The following is a 16583-nucleotide window of genomic DNA, read 5'->3' on the forward strand; positions in this document are numbered from 1 at the left end:
ATTTTTTATAAAATTTGAATTGAGGAGAGAGGAGGCTTTAATGCCTCAAAAATCTGGCCATCTCCCCTCTCCTCATGCACTCTCTTCCCCAAACTCATGATTAAACTCAAACCTACACTCCACCTCTTCTCTCTTCACTCTTCTCACTTCACTCTCTTCACACACTTCACTCTCTTCCTCTCTCTCTCTAAACTCACGAAATTTCTCTCATTTATCTGCCAAATTTCAAGACTTTGAAGACCTTGAAGTGTTCTTACTTCTCTCAAGATCAAAACCAAGGTAAACAACAACATCTTCTTCTATAGTTTCATGGTTAAACTTCTTTTCTTCTTAATGTTCTCTACTTTTTGGATTCTATGCCTTTCCATGGCTAGAAATCTTTATTCTCCCTTGTGGTTTGTAGATTCTCACCATAACACAATGCATGTGTTTGAAATGGTGAAAATCCGGGATCAAACCCATGCAAGTAGTGAAAAAGATGCACATATGATCATGTGACATCAAATTCTAATACTTCATGTTCTTCTCCATTTCTTTTGTGTTCATGCATGACCAAAAGCATTTAAACCATTTCTAGTACATCTTGGATGCTCATTCATTCCATGCATGTGTTAGAAATCGGATCTTACCAAAGGCATGCATGATGTTCTTGTTGAAATACCCTAATAATGCACACAAACAAACATGCAATCTGCCAGATTACTTTGTTCGACTTTGAACGGCCATAACTCAGTCATTTCTTAACCAAATCATGATATTCTTTTTGTATTGGTTAGTTACACGAGCTAAATTTCAAACCCAACTCCTCTCACTGTAAAATATTAAATATCCGATTTTTGGCAGATTTTACAAAAAGGTTGCGCATAGAGCTCTTTTTCTGTGATCACTATTTTTATCTTGCTTAAACAATGGCCTTAAACCCAACCATAAATCTGAGGAAAAATACCTCAGAAACTTAACATATCTAGTGAATGATGGTTGAAATTTCATGGCTTAAAACCTCACTGAATGGGCTACACAAATTCATGAACTTCAGCCACATCTACACTTCATGCATTATTGCATGCAACTTTTCTTAAATTGTTTGGGATCATTACCCTCATTTCTCTTCTGAATACATTCTTAACATTTTTCCTTTTGAAAGCCCTTGCATGCATGAGATAATCTGGAAAATTTCAAGAGCTTTTGTTATTTCTTTGACTTATTAGAATTATTGCTAAAACCAAAGCCATAAATCATATAAAAGACTTCCAGAGGTCAATAAATCCTAAATAAATTCATGGATGATCCTTTTGGGGAATAATGACCCCTCACCAAATTTCAGCAATTTTTTGTTATTGTTTCATATGATTTCTAATTTTATTTTGTTTATGGTATGATAAATTACAACACCACTTTAGAGGATGTGAACATTATATCTAACAATTTTCGCATACCTTAACTATGATGGGTGAGTCCAGAAAATAATTTCAAGATTTTTCATCATGTCTAGCTATTTTTCCCAATTTTTGGTAATTATAATGGTCTAAAAATGGGAAAAATAGTTCTCGTTATCCAAAATTCATGAAAATTTACCAGGATATCATATTATACAGTAGGAGGTGACATAAAAATGTTGAATATTTTCTCTGCTGTAAACTATTTTTCTCTTATTTTCTAAAGTTAATTGCACTAAAATACACTTAAATACACATAAATACCCAAAACCAGTTTATACACTATGAAAACCACTTTTGATATTTTTCCCAGGTTATATATACTGTAAATGATGTTAGAAAAGTTTATGGTGATTTATTTTAACTGTTTAATATTATTTCTTTAATTAATGACTATTTAAAGGAATAAAATAAGGAAAAATAGAAATACCCACTGAAAAATATCATTTATATTTTTCCCATACTAGTTATGTATAATAACAATTAAATAAAAAGTTTGGGTAATTTTCGAAACTCTTTTCTATTTATTTCAATTTTTATTGGAATAAATGCCCATAAATCATAAAATATAATTAAACAGCTTGAAAATCCATTTTTATATTTTTCCCAACTTAGTATTGTGTAATAACAGTTAAATAACAAGTTTGAGAATTTTTATCCCTCGAATGCTATTTTTCGTGAATTTATGTTGTTATAGAGACTTAAAATTTGGAAAATTAACCTTCCAAGGTTGTAATTAATCGCACGACTTGTAAAATTTCAATATTTCAGAAAAAGTGTAATCAATTGATATAAAATCCAATACTAAAACATAAATTGGCATTTCCCTATATGTAGAGTTTAGTATATTAGCGTTAGATATCGACATGGAAAATCACTAGTGTGTGTGTTTGATGTCGTAGGATCCCAGTAGTAAGACGTTGGTGCATCCCGAAGTACCGCTTGTGCCTACACGAAATACCGTGAGTATTCACGCACTCCCCTATTTTCGTTTTTTATGTTTTGGGGTGGAAAAGCATGTCCAGAAAAACTATTGTTTGCATGATGTATTTAAATTGTTTATTATCAAACTTGATTGCTATTGTATTGCTATGTATCTTTATGTATGTTTATGCAACACGAAACATGAGAACTTATCGTACTAAGGCCCTTCCCTTATCTCTAACCATTAACTCTTTGAGCCAATGGTCATTATGGATAGCGCTATTAGGAATTGACAACTTGTCACTCGCCCGAATCGCTGGAGTGCATGATACCATATTCATCTATGGAACGATAAGCGTAGATCTCGATAGGGCTTCATTCATAGGTTTGGTTGAGACTCATTGTTTGCTCATACACATACAAACTCATTTCTCGTTATAGCAATAAACTTGTATTCATTAATAGCAATCAACTTGTTTATCATTAAAGCAATGTACTTGTATTTACGAAAAGCCTTGCTGTACGCTCGATTTTATAAACTTGTGAACTCACCAACTATTTTCATAGTTGACGCTCATTTTACATGCTTTTTCAGGAAATAATTAGTAAGTAGATGTAAAGATTCATCATCATAGAGCATGCTGCATCGTGTTGAAGCTATTATGAAGTTATATTTTGAACAATGTTATTTTGAAAAACTTGTATTTTGTTTCTTTTGAAGCTATGGGTTGTAAACTTTAAATACTGCTATGGTGATGTATCTTTATCTTTTGCAATGAAACCATTATCGCTGTCATACCTTGCGTTTCCGCTTTAGCGGGGTGTGACAGAAGTGGTATCAGAGCTAAAGTTATAGAGAACATCGGTTTTTCTTTAAGAAAACACAACCTATAACTAAAACTTACAAAGAAATTCTTTTTACATCAAACATATTACTAGTATAATTAGGTCGGGAGTTGTATCATTGGACCTCGATTAAACATAGCCTGATCACATATGTTTAATTAAGGAAAGATTTATACAAAGCCTGAGCTAATTATAATGGGAATGTGTTCAACAAAAATATTTGAGAAAACTTTATTTCAAAAATTCAAAAGGATAATTTTGGTGTGTGTAAGCATTGCATATTATAGGCATGCATTGTCATTTATTTCATATCTCATTGAAACTATGTCACAGTCCACTATGTCAATATCGTCATCTTCCCGTGCTACCACCTCAGCCGATGAGTCCGGCTACGTCACTGTTATCCCTAGACGTAATCCCCCTGCCTCGGTAGAAGAAGACCCATCAGAGGATACAGAAGATACTGGGAACTCGGTGGAGATCAGCAATGACAACGCCCCGAGTCAACGATGCGAGGCATCACCTACATCGGTGTTGCCACAACCACCGCTTTATGGACTTCGCATTCAGAGGACGGTGAGGAAGACTATTCCCATTCCAGGAAGGATACCCGCTAGCACAGCAGGACATGGCACGGCAGGACCTAGCGAGGTAGGACACAACGTTGCAGGACCGAGAGCACCGCCACCACAGCGAGTCATAGGGATACCTGTCAGGCAGCCAGTTATGACCCCGGAGGAGTCCCGGATGATGCATTCGATGGCAGCGAATCTACGTCACAGCATCGATATAATAGTTGGGCAATAGGAGGTGTTGAACGAAGTGATGACATGGATGGATTGGTTATCCAAAAATAGAGTGGACATTGGTTGTTACGAGAAAGTCATTAGAGTACCTCTCCCTAATGGAGAAACCCTTATCATACACGGTGAGAAGCCAGGAAGAAGTTTAAACATAGTATGAAGCATGAAGATTCACAAGTACCTGAAGAAGAATTGTATTGCATTCATGGCTCACGTGCTAGAGAGAGAACCTGAAGTTAAGCAACTCAAGGAGATTCCAGTGCTTCAAAACTATCCCGAAGTGTTTTCGGAGGAATTGCCCGGTCTACCCCCTTATAGACAGGTCGAATTTCGGATAAACTTAATTCCCGGAGCGGCACCGGTAGCAAGAGCACCCTATCGCCTTACACCATCCGAGATGCAAGAACTATCCGGACAACTTCAATAACTTCTAGACAAAGGGTTTATTCGACCAAGTTCATCACCGTGGGGAGCCCCAGTGTTATTCGTCAAAAAGAAAGATGGTTCGTTCCGAATGTGCATTGATTACAGATAACTGAACAAGTTGACAATCAAGAATCGATATCCCCTCCCTAGAATATATGACTTATTCGATCAGTTGCAGGGCGCTTCCTACTTTTCAAAAATCGACCTTCGGTCAGGGTATCATCAGCTAAGAATTCACGAAGAGGACATTCACAAAACAACATTAAGAACCCGTTATCGACATTATGAGTTCTTAGTCATGCCTTTTGGACTAACGAACGCACCCGCTGTATTCATGGATTTGATGAACAGGGTCTGTAGACCATACCTAGACAAGTTTGTAATTTTATTTATTGATGACATACTTGTTTACTCGCGGACCAAAGAAGATCACAATAGACATCTGAAGCTAGTGTTGGAGCTGTTGAAGGAGCAGAAATTGTATGCCAAGTTCACTAAGTGTGAATTTTGGATTCGGGAAGTACATTTTCTTGGTCATGTGATCGGCAAAAGAGGAATTCATGTAGATCCAGCTAAGATTGAGGCAATCAAGAAATAGGAGGCCCCTAAAACCCCGACAGAAATATGACAGTTCTTAGGATTAGCTGGGTACTACAAACGCTTCATTGAGAATTTCTCTAGGATTGCTCAACCATTAACATCTTTGACCCAAAAGGATAGAAAATTTCTCTGGGAAGAGAAACATGTAGAGGCGTTTCAAATCCTGAAAAACAAGATGTGCAATGCACCAATTCTGGCTTTACCAGAAGGATCAGAAAACTTTGTGGTGTATTGTGATGCGTCTCATCAAGGGTTAGGATGTGTGCTAATGCAAAAAGATAAGGTCATTGCGTATGCTTCCAGACAACTCAAACCGCATGAGAAGAATTATACCACCCATGATCTAGAACTTGGAGCAATAGTTTTCGCCCTTAAGATATGGAGGCATTATTTGTAAGGAACCAAGTGCATCATTTATACCGATCACAAAAGCCTTCAGCATATCCTAGATCAGAAAATGTTAAACATGCGGCAGAGAAGATGGGTAGAGTTGTTTAGTGATTATGATTGTGAGATACGATATCACCCAGGAAAGGCTAACGTAGTAGCCGACGCTCTTAGTAGGAAAGAAAGAGTGAAACCTTCCCGTGTGAGAGCTTTGGGGATGGTAATTCAGACAAGCTTGAAATCTCAAATCATTGATGCCCAGGAGAAAGCGTTATGCAAGGAAAACCTTCCAGGCGAAACTTTACATGGTTTGGGAGAGAGATTTGAAACCAAACCTGATGGAGTTCGTTATTTTAAGGACAGGGTCTGGATTCCAAGGGTTAACAATCTGAGAGACATGGTAATAGAGGAGTCTCATTGATCTAAGTACTCAACCCACCCTGGAGCGGATAAGATGTACAAGGATCTTAATGAGTACTATTGGTGGCCTGGAATGAAAAAGGATATTGCCTTGTATGTTGGGAAGTGTTTGACATGCTCAATAGTCCAAGCTGAACATCAAAAACCATCCGGGTTGTTACAACAACCTGAAATTCCCCAATGGAAATGGGAGCAAATATCTATGGATTTCGTTACCAAACTTCCTAGAACTGCTAAAGGTCATGACTCAATTTGGGTCATAGTGGATCGACTGACAAAATCTGCTCATTTTCTCCCCATTCGAGAAGATTTCAAAATGGAAAAATTGGCCCAAATCTACATCGACAAAATTGTTTCTCTGCATGGGGTACCCCTGTCTATCATTTCTGATAGAGATATGTTGGGTAAAGTTTTGTGTTGCATCCAATGGGCTCGTTTATTAGTCCAAGTTTTGTAACTCCGGTATGGGCCTGTCCAACCATGAGCTGATAGGGTTTAATATAAATTAATGTGCTTGCATGCATATTAGGTTAACGATTAATAGGAACGATTAGAGCAATTACGATAGATCACAGATTATTTCTTTATCGTTCTTGTAAACCCTAAATCCTCTACAGTAGAAGTTCTTTATCGAGCTCTGCTGAGGATTATTGATTAATCATTCGACATACTTTGATCCAAACTTGTGTTCTTTACAGTTTTCATGTTTATTAATTTTCCTGTTATAAAGATCTAATCGATCTTCAAGTTTTTATTAACTTATCAATTGGTATCAGAGCAGGAGACTGTGTAATTGATACACTTCTTTTCTGTTAAAAAGGTCTCGATTAGGGTTATTCCGCATTTACTAATATTTATTGAGCCGTCATCTCATAATTGACGTAACTCGATATTTATTGTTTTTCCCTAATTTGATATATTACAAGTCTGATCTTTGAACAGGTTATTCGATCAAGTATGGACGAGTCGCAATCCAATCCCATTAATATTTCGAACAACATTGGATCAACAACGAAGATTCCCATCCTTTACACCCATGATTATGAAGTCTGGGCGCAATAGTTTCTGGACCCTTCGCTCATTCTGCAACTTCAAAAATTATTAAAACTCAAAAGGAGTATAATGATCTTTTGAAAGATGTTAAAGATATTGCCCAAGACGAAAAAGATAAATTTCAGTGCAATATTAAAGCATTGAGATTAATCAGATTCGCTCTTCAATCTGACACTTTCAAGCTGGTAAGTTCATGCACAACTGCCAAAGAAGTATGGGACACACTACGAGAATTGTATTCTACGGACGAAGATCTTGAACACTCCATTCAAACCTTGCTCTTGTCCGAGTTTGGTGAATTCAAGCAGGGAGCCGAAGAAACCGTGACTCAAACGTTCGATCGCTTCAATCATCTTCTTAGCAAGATTATCAAACATGACATCGAAATGAAACTTATTGAGCAGAAGGTTACATTTTTGAACAGTCTCAGATCTGAGTGGAGAGCAGTTGTATCCACAGTTAAAGCGCATGAGCAATTCAAATCCTACTCCTTGGCGAAACTGGTGAGCATCCTAAAATCTCAAGAAAAGATCGTGCTACAGGAGAAAAATGTGGTTTCAAACCTGGGTTCGTTGGTCCTCCTGTCCAAAAGCAAAGCGGTGATGGAAGAAGAAGACCTCAATTTGGAGGACTACGACCTCACTTCTGAGGATTATGCTATGATGGTGACAAACCCCAAGAGGTTCATCAAGAAGAGATTTCCCACCAACAAGAACCGAAATTGGCAGGGGAGTTATAGTTCTAAAAAGGTCAAAGATGAACCGAAGGCTGAAGAATCGAAGAAGGAACCGAAAGCTGAAGGGGATTTGGGTGCTATTACTGTGGAGGAAAGAACCATTACGCAAAAGATTGTGTCCTCAAGAAAATGGCAGAAAAGGATGAGGAAAATGATGAAGAAGCTTTGTTGCTGAAAAAGCTAGATGAGATCAGGAAGAAGAAATCTACTACTAACCCCTCTATGAATGCTTTAATTGTGCAGGGTTCGGTAGTGAATGATGAGTTCGGTGGCGTGGAGGTCTGGTCAACCGACTCTGAAGATAATGAAGTAAGGAAGCCTTCTCATGGAAAGGCTTATGTAGCGAAAGAAGAGTGCAGTGGTGGAAAATGCTTGATGGTGTCTGACGTATCTCAGATGAGAGGATACAACACAGATAGTGGAAAGAAAGACACGAAGGAGCAACAGGATATGTGCTTTATAGCAAAACCGCTCAGCGTGCAGTTCAACGAGCTTGATGAACTGATCAAGAAGGTACAATCCGTTTTTGTCTCATTTAAAGTCCCACAATGCTCATACGAAAAAGAATTAAAAAATGTTAATTCAAGAATCTCTCATCTAGATAGTAGCTTAACTCAAACTCAAGTCACCAATTCTAACCTAACTGACCAATTAAGCAGGGTGTCTTCGAAGAGTGAGGAACGGCGGATGTAGATCGAACTGAAGGAGTCGGAGTTAATCAAAACAAAAGATGAAAACATTTATTTGCAAAGAGACAATTTAAAGCTTTTAAAACAGCGAAATGTTTTTTGTTTGATTGCTAAACGTCTTTACACTAATATTACTCAGCTTCATTTGGATTGTGAAATAGGACAAAAGATTCATCGCATGATTTTACCCTTCCTTGAGTTTAAGGAAGATGAAATTGATGCTGAAGCATATAATTGTGAAAGTGTTATTTCATCTGAGAACGTTAATCCGACGTATATGTATGGACTAGACAAAATCGAATCTTTCATAAAGTCCAAGGACCATAAGGACATGCTTAAAAACCTTCTGGATGAAAATGATAAATTGAAACTAAGGACCGAAACCGTACAAAAGTTTGACTCATTGAGTACCAACGTAAGCTCAGAAAATAAAATTGATGTTGAAAATGCATCTGAGCTTAATGATGACGATGATATGAGTGAAATTTCTGTAGAGGACGTAGTTGACTGTTCTGAATTTGTCAAAAGTGAACCCAAAAACCACAAGAATCTTATCTCAGAAAATTTAGTGGAGTTCGCTCGTTTGTCACAACAAAAGTCCCCGATCCTTGAAGAAAAAGTTGTAGTGTACCAAAAGGTTAGAACCACTCCGAATCAAGTGTATAAAGTCACAGGTGTAACCGAACATCAGACAGCTGAAATCATGGCCATTGTAAACGAAGATAATGTTGACGGGTGTGATGAGTTCTTTTGGTCAGCTCCTATCGACAATGTTGATGAAACAGTTGGTCTATCCGAAAGAACATCATGGAAAACCAAAGGCAGATATGTGCCAGAGCCTTTGAACAAGCCTGATAGCTTCAACACGCCAAGTACTAGTGGTACAAAAGATGTCCCTAAACCTAAAGAAAAGGCAGATTCAAGTGAAACATCATCAACTCAGAGTGAACCAGCTAAAGAAAAACAGAAATCGAAAGCCAATATCCATCGTCAACCAAAGCAGATGAGAAATCAAAAACAACAAAGGAATCAGAGATACAAGAAGAATCTCTCTGAAAGAAAACAGTTTTGGCAATCTCAAAATGCCTATTTCTCATATCGTGACAGGCACTTAAAGTCAGAGAAAAGTCCTGTGGAATCACAAGAGAGCAATAACAACCGAAAGCAGAGGTTCGGTTCAGAGAAAAACATCAACCGAAAGCAAAGGTTCGGTTCAGAACATGACTCCAACCGAAAGCAGAAGTTCGGTTCAGAAAACAAAATCAACCGAAAGCAGAGGTTCGGTTCTGAGAGCAAAAGAGACCAAAATTCTAGATCTGGTTCCCCTGATGATCAAAACTGAAAGAGTCACCTAGAATATCAAGTCAAGAAATCATCTCAGTCTAAGCTGTCTCATTCTAACTCTTCTAATTCTTCAAATTCTTCTAAACTCCATTCTAAATTCCATTCTGTTCATTCTCAAAAATCTCAATCAGCAACTGAACAAAAAGGAAAACAGAAGATTTCTTCAGTTAAACCAGAGTCCAATCCAAAAGCAACGAATCACAATAAAATTAAGGTTTTCACCATCAAAAAGAAAGATGAAACAACACTAATAAAAAGAACATCTCTAGTTGACATCTCTCTTACTATTCCTGTTCCTGTAAAAGGCTCACGAGGACCAAAGAAACTTTGGGTTCCTAAATCTGCTTAATTTGTGCAGGTTATCAGTGACGAGCAGTTTGACGAAGAATGGTATATCGACAGTGGCTGCTCACGTCACATGACAGGAAGGAAGGAAGAGCTAAGGGAATTCAGGTATCTTTCAAACGGTGGAAATGTCAAGTTCGGGAACAACTCCTTTGGAACCATAAAAGGATATGGAATGATTACAAACGGTGATTTTACAATAAGGAAGGTTGCATACGTGGAAGGACTACAACATAACCTCATCAGTGTATCTCAGCTTGTTGGAGGTACCGGTCTCAAAGTCTCATTCGACGATGAGGGTTCAGAAATAATTGAGAAGAAAACAAATAGAGTTATTCTTAAATCAAAACGCAAGGGTGAAATGTTTGCCCTAAACCTCAAACCCATCAAAGGAAATCCAGCAATCTGCTTGTTATCAAACCACAATCTGACGAAAGCTGGCTGTGGCACCGAAGGCTCTCTCATCTCAACTTTAAGGATATCAACAAACTTGTCACTGGAGGTCATGTTCGAGGTCTTCCATTGCTTAAGTACGATAGAGATCATTTATGTGCTGCATGTGAAATGGGGAAGCAGAGTCGTCAACATCATCCCTCAATCATAAATACTAAAGTTGTTGAACCATTAGAATTACTTCATATTGATTTGTGTGGTCCATCATCTATCGAAAGCATCGGTGGTAGCAAGTACATTCTTGTTATTGTTGATGATTTTTCGCGTTTTACATGGGTGTTCTTCCTGAAGCTCATATCTGAAGCAACTCACAAGCTAAAGATGTTCATCAAGCAGGTTGAAGTACAGCTGAAGAAAGTCGTTCGCAACATCAGAAGCGACAATAGACTGGAGTTCAAAAATAAAGAATTCGAAGAATTCCTGGCAGAAAGAGGAACCAGTCACAACTTCTTAGCTCCCTACACCCCTCAACAAAACGGGATTGTCGAAAGACGAAACCGACCTTTTTTGTGAGGTGGCCCGAACCATGCTAAGTTTTGCTTCCTTACCTTTATATTTTTGGGCTGATGCTATCTTTGCAACTTGTTTTACACAGAACAGGTCATATCTCCATAAGTGATTCACGCTCACTCCTTATGAGATCATCAACAACAGGAAACCGAATGTTAAATTCTTCCATGTGTTCGGTTCACGAAGCTTCATCTTCAATTCTAAAGGACATCGCAACAAGTTCGATGTCAAAGCCGACGAAGGGATATTTCTGGGCTATTCTCTCACTTCAAAAGCGTACAGGATATTAAACAAGCGTTCAAGGAAAATAGAAGAAACTTATTACGTGACCTTTGATGATAGCTATGTCAAAAAGCTAAAGATCAACGAAGACACAGCTGAAGAAATCTTTCCTCAAACTGGCCAAGTCACAGCCTCGATCGCCAATCTATTTGAAAAGTTCGTTGAGCTATTTGATGAACCAGAGAAGGCCATTCTCTAAGAAGCCAGCGCAGCAGACAACAAGGTAGATCATATGAAGCAAATTGTCGAAGATGCCGCAAGAAGAATGAATGAAGGAGGATCAAGTTCTGACGAATCTCCACCACACAAAGCTTCAGTCGAGGGGGAGGATCCGCCATCGTCATCACAGCCAACCTCACATGTTGAGGGGGAGCTAAGGTCTCAAAATGCTCCTGAATTCAATTCACCAACCAAAAGTTCTAGACCAACCGAATGTGCCTCACCACCCGAAAGTGCATCAACGCCCGAAAGCTCAGCTCCACAAGAAACATCCGTAGCTCAAAATACTCAAGACATTCCTGAAAGCTTATATGTCGAGGGGGAGCATGCTGATATGTCTTACGACTATGAAAGTCAATCCGAACCAGAAGAGATGATTAACGCTGAATTGGATCCAACCGTTGATCCAAACTACCCTCCTCTCGTAAATGGACCAGCGATCATCCTATCTCTCAAGTTGTTGGTGATGTATCTGAAATGGTTCTGACTCGATCACAACTCAAGGCAAAACAGGCTTCCTTGTTTTCAAAAGTAGAATTCTGCATGTTTAACTCCTTCGTATCAAAAGTTGAACCAAAGACAGTTAACATTACTCTTGATCACTCCGATTGGGTTCAAGCTATGCAAGACGAACTGAATGAATTCGAAAGGAACAAAGTTTGGCGACTCATTCCAACTCCTCCAGATGCCTCGGTTGTTGGTCTCAAATGGGTATTCAGAAACAAACTGGACAAGGATGGAAACGTGATACGAAACAAAGCACGTCTGGTAGTGAAAGGATACTGTCAGGAGGAAGGAATTGACTATGAAGAGACTTTTGCTCCTATAGCTAGGCTGGAATCAGTTAGAATATTTCTCGCCTATGCTGCACATAAAAACTTTGAGGTCTACCAAATGGACGTCAAGTGTGCATTTCTCAATGGAGAACTCGAAGAAACTGTGTACGTGGAGCAACCTCCTGGATTCCTGAATGAAAAGTATCCTAATCATTGTTACATTTTGGACAAAGCCGTGTATGGACTGAAATAAGCTCCGAGAGCCTGGTATGAAACGCTGACAAAGTTTTTAAAGATGTCCAAATTCAAACAAGGTTCGGTTGAGCCAACCTTCTTTCGTAAGAAGGAAGGTAACCACCTTATGATCGTTCAAATTTACGTCGATGATATCATCTTTGGCTCAACGAATCCTAGCTTAACAGCTAAATTTAGAAAGCTGATGGAGACTAAATTTGAAATGAGCTCAATGGGTCCAATTAACTTTTTCCTTGGTTTAAATATTAGACAGGGACCCGAAGGCTTCTTTATTAATCAGGAAGCTTACACGAAGACTCTCCTTGCAAAATTTGGCATGATGGGAGATTCAAAAGTCAAAGTTCCAATGGTGTTCGGTACAAAGCTTACTCCATCCTTGGATAAACCGGCTGTTGACATTACGCTTTATCGCCAGATGATCGGTTCTCTGATGTATCTTACTGCTAGCAGGCCTGACATTATGTTCTCTGTTTGTTACTGTGCTAGAATTCAGGCCAACCCACGCGAACCACACATGCTTGCAGTGAAGAACATTCTACGTTATCTCAAGCGAACTACCTCTTTAGGTCTATGGTATCCTTCCAACACAGGCTTCTTCGTTCAAGCCTACTCAGATGCATACCTTGGAGGGTGTGGACTAGACAGGAAAAGCACCACTGGAGGTTGCCAATTCCTTGACGGGATGTTGGTTAGCTGGCAATCAAAGAAGCAAACATGTGTGTCCTTTTCTACAGCTGAAGTAGAATACATTGTCGCTGCATCCTGCACTTCTCAAGTGATTTGGATCCAGAGTCAACTCCGAGACTATGGACTCAATATGAAAAAGATCCCACTATATTGTGACTCTGAAAGTGCAATTAGGATTTGTCATAACCCAGTGCAACACTCCAAGACTAAACACATAGCACTGAGGTATCGCTTCATCAAAGATCATGTGGAAGATGGAAACGTGGAAATACACTTTCTTAGAACCACTGATCAACTGGCTGATGTCTTTACCAAAGCCCTTCCTGAAGCGTCGTTCAACAAAATTCTACAAGGGCTAGGTATGATGGAATCAGAGTCAGTACCACAAACTACCTCTCAAACTCAAACGTAAGAAGCGAAACCGACCGAACGTTCAGGTTCGGTTGGATAATCTGCCTTTCGCTCCTCAATTAAAGGTGGTTTTCTTGGATGTAAATTTCATGACAATAGTTTCAAATTTATTTATCTTTTTAAAAGTAGGTTCGGTTTTTCAAAATTTTTCCAAACCGAAACCATCCGAACGCTCGGGTTCGGTTTTTCAAAAGTTTTCAAAACCGAAACCATCCGAACGCTCGGGTTCGGTTTTTCAAAATTTTTCCAAACCGAAACCATCCGAACGCTCGGGTTCGGTTTTTCAAAATCTTTCAAAACCGAAACCATCCGAACGCTCGGGTTCGGTTTTTCAAAATTTTTCAAAACTGAAACCATCCGAACGCTCGGGTTCGGTTTTTCAAAAATTTTCACAACCGAAATCAACCGAACGCTCGGGTTCGGTTCCAAAGTTTTTTTTTCTTCCAAAAGTTTTTTTTCTTTCCTTTTATTTTTCTCAGTCTTATTCTTTTTATTTATTTTTTTTAAAATATCAAAAACTCTAAAAATATTTTGCTCTTTATTTGCTCTTTAATTTTTTTTTTTTTTTTGTGTGGGGAAATTGTTGAATTAGTTAAGTGTCCCTAGAAGCATGCTGCTGTATGTGCCCAAAGCCTCATCAGATTCTGAATATTAGCCTTAATGACTTGGTATACACAAACCTTGTCTTCCCAATCAGGCTATCACATTTATTCTAATCATGAGCTACCTAACTCTCTTCGCACATGAGATAAGTGTTTTCTGTTTGGTCCTATTTTTCACAGCAGAGGTACTTCAATTTCTCACACCATCTCTATTGCATTTCTCCATTAAATTCGTCTCACCAACGTAACCCTTGAGACTCTCAGAAATTACCACTGAGGTTTATGGTTACACAATGTCTGTGTTCATGATCTTAGTTTCGTGCCACTACGAGCTGAGTGAAACCCAAAATTCAATACCCAATCTGAATTGACGGTGAACAATTAATTTGATCTAGTTTTCACTAAAGAATTGGCGGTCGTATCTTCATGAAATCTCAAATTTTCCTTTTGAGTGATTCCTATGAAATTGTTAACAACCATAACATTTCTTCCCTTGGGATCCAGTTTTAATTTTTGTTGAGATTTTATATTTCCCAGTCACTTTAAAATTATTACCAACCTACTTGTTCAACAGACTACACCGGTCTCACAAGTACTTTGTTCGCTTTCTATCTTATTTCAAGATTAGGACTGTTGAATCAAAGCAATAGCCACCCTAAGAAGCCTAATTAAAAGAAGCCTTTCAACACTTCTTAATAAGTGTTTGATCGTTATTCAACGGGAAACCACACTAACACTTTAAGGTCTCTCTTGACTTTGAAGGACGAGATTCGTGCCCGGGATCACTTGTTTCGTGTCTTTACTGACATCACTATTTTTCCTAAAAAGTATTGATTTATTTCTTTTCTTTTTACACCCTTCGCACGAAAATCTTTGATTTTCCAAAATTCTGGTTCTAATAATTACAGGCTTTTTCATTGGATTAGTGATTAATTATAAGTTGTGGTCTATTTTTCTCCACGTGGGCGTATTATGTAAAAGATGACGTTACACTTTAACGGGATAAGATGAAGAGTTGCTGACTCAGGCGGGAGTTTCATTGATTTAATTTCAAACGGCGGAACAGGGAATGCGTGCGAATTTGAAACGTCTAATCTCTAACTGACGTCGCAGACGCGTGTGCGAATTCGAAACGGTTCTTCTCTAGCACAGAAAGCGCGCGTGTGAATTTGAAACGGTTTATCAGAAACGGCGCTTGATGGGAGGCGTGTTCATCGGAATCTAACACTCTCTCTCATACGTGATCATCGGGTACCCTAACTGTCACGCATCAGTCACACTCCGGAAAACTTTTGGTATCTCAATAGAAGATTTGGGAAGATATTTCTCTCTCGTTAAACCTCAGTATAAAAGGCAACATCATCTACCATTTACCTCTTTACTGCAATCAAATTTCCCAGAACGCAAGAATTCCCTGAATCCTAACTGTTCATCATCTTCTTCCCTCTCTTCAACAATGGCAGATTCATCCTTTGTACACCCTACATCTCACATCCTGCCAATTCGCCCTCAACAATGTCTCATTATCGATTTAAACCCTCAGGCCTATGATCCCTACATGATCCCAATCATCGAATGTTTGAAGTATTCGTTGATTGCACCTGCACTTTCAAGGGCATAATCAGTACCAATGGAGTTCCTATCGCAGGTCTACGCGACGGCTCATTACGACAAAGTCGTTGACAGGATCTTCTTCGAAGTTTCTCATCACAAAGCTTCCATCTCCAAGCAACGATTCTGCTCATTGCTAGGGTTTGAAGCTGATCCAACGAGGGTTAACCCAGAGACTATTCCAGTGGGGCACCTCCTCAACATGTTCTACAATATGGGGTATACGGAGACGCTTACTTCCGTCGCCAAGTTCAAGAAGTCATGCTTGCCACCACAGTGGAACGGGTTGTTCATTGAGCTATTCAAAGGTCTCTCTGAAAGAAGCTCTGGTTCAGATGGCTCCAGTCGACTATTCCTGTCCATCTTGTATGGTGTCTACAACAGCATCAATGTCGATTATGGGTTTGTTCTCTGGCAACAACTCATCCAAAGTTTATCTTCTTCTTCACGGAATTTAGAGGTGTCGTATGCTAGGTTTTGGACCCTGGTTATGAAGTGGGTCATGGACAAGTACAACATCCCCACTGTCGCCGGAGCACCGATGTCTTCGATTGGTACATTCCACACCACGAAGATCATCATCTCAGATGCATCCAAATTCCCTTTCAATGGTTCTATTCTGGAAGCCATGTTCGCTGACGTTCCAGCTGACAGCAGGATCATTCGGACCTACAAAGAATTCCAGCGGTCTGGTCCCAGGGATTTCTCGCCGGAGATGCTGAAATCGATTCACGATGCCGATAAGCCTGTTTCGAGAGGCAAAAAGGA

Source organism: Lactuca serriola, chromosome 1 (genome assembly GCF_051521515.1).
Source record: "Lactuca serriola cultivar US96UC23 chromosome 1, Lser_US96UC23_V15, whole genome shotgun sequence".
Lineage (NCBI taxonomy): Eukaryota > Viridiplantae > Streptophyta > Magnoliopsida > Asterales > Asteraceae > Lactuca > Lactuca serriola.